Source organism: Brassica oleracea, chromosome C6 (genome assembly GCF_000695525.1).
Source record: "Brassica oleracea var. oleracea cultivar TO1000 chromosome C6, BOL, whole genome shotgun sequence".
In the NCBI taxonomy this organism is placed as follows: domain Eukaryota; kingdom Viridiplantae; phylum Streptophyta; class Magnoliopsida; order Brassicales; family Brassicaceae; genus Brassica; species Brassica oleracea.
Window position 1 is genome coordinate 7,729,782 of NC_027753.1, and position 1,273 is coordinate 7,731,054.

Sequence of the window (1,273 nt, forward strand, 5' to 3'; positions counted from 1 at the left end):
TTTAAAAAATATATATAACATATAAGGTTTCCTCATTTTTGTAATTTGTCATTTTACAAAATTCAAAATATAACATATAAGAAAAAAATAATTTTTTTATTATATGGTTAATATGATTGTTTAATTTTTTAAATAATATAAATTTAAACAAAAATGAAGAAGGATGCAAAAATTGTTATCAAATCTTTATTATTCATAATCATTAATTGTCATATATATGTAAATCATATTAGGTAATTCCGTAGCTTTTATTTAAGGAAAGAATACACACTTCCTATATTTTAGGTTAATATAATGTTCTCTAGTGTTACATAATTATGAAATAATGTGACACCATTAGATTAAACTATATTTTATATTAGATGCTCTAGAATTCTTTGAAATGGAATTTAGAAGGCATTTAGAGTGCCACCTAGGATTTGAGGTTTTTTTTTTAATTAATACAAAATTAAAATTCTAATTTTTAAAATGCTTCTCAATTAATATATAGGAGATTTGCAAAATTTGAAGCACCTACTGAAACCATTGGTTGTGGATGGGGATGATACATTTGAGACTGTGCACACTTTAACTATTGGACATTTGAAAGCAAGATATGATTTATCGTTAACTGAATTTTTATCGTTTTTATCTTTGCAGAACATAAAGAACATCCTTTCATACAATCATACATACGGGTATTGAGCGCTCCAAGACTCAGTTCAAAACTTTCCATAGGAATATTTTGATCTTCAGTATAGCCTTAATTCTTAACTTTCTATATCCTTTCAAATACGGGATTCAGAGATGTAACGTTTCTGCTTTTGGCGATAAGCCATTTTGAGTCTTTGTATTTGCCTATTTGGTATCGCAAAATAAAATACAAGAAGTCTTTGGCTTTAAGTTTTAACTTTCTCTTTAAACACATTTTTTTGAATATTTTAAAGGTTTGGCAAAATATTTATCAAAAGAAAACATGAAGTCAACTAGCGGGAAAATGAGCATTTAATTCCCGAAGTATTTGAAATCGGCAGTTTTAATACTCAAGTATTGCTTGCGCATATTTATTCCCCAACTAATAGTTGACTGCGCAAAATTGAGAACAAAATAGTCAACTGTTAACTAATGAACGGAAAAATAACGGTTTCCGTCAACTTTTTAACGGTGGAATATTTTAATCATGATTTTGCGCAGTCAATGATTAGTTGGAGAACAAATATGCGCATATAATACTTGAGTATTTAATTTGCCGATTAAAAATACTTAAGGAATTAAAAACAACACTCTTTTTTTT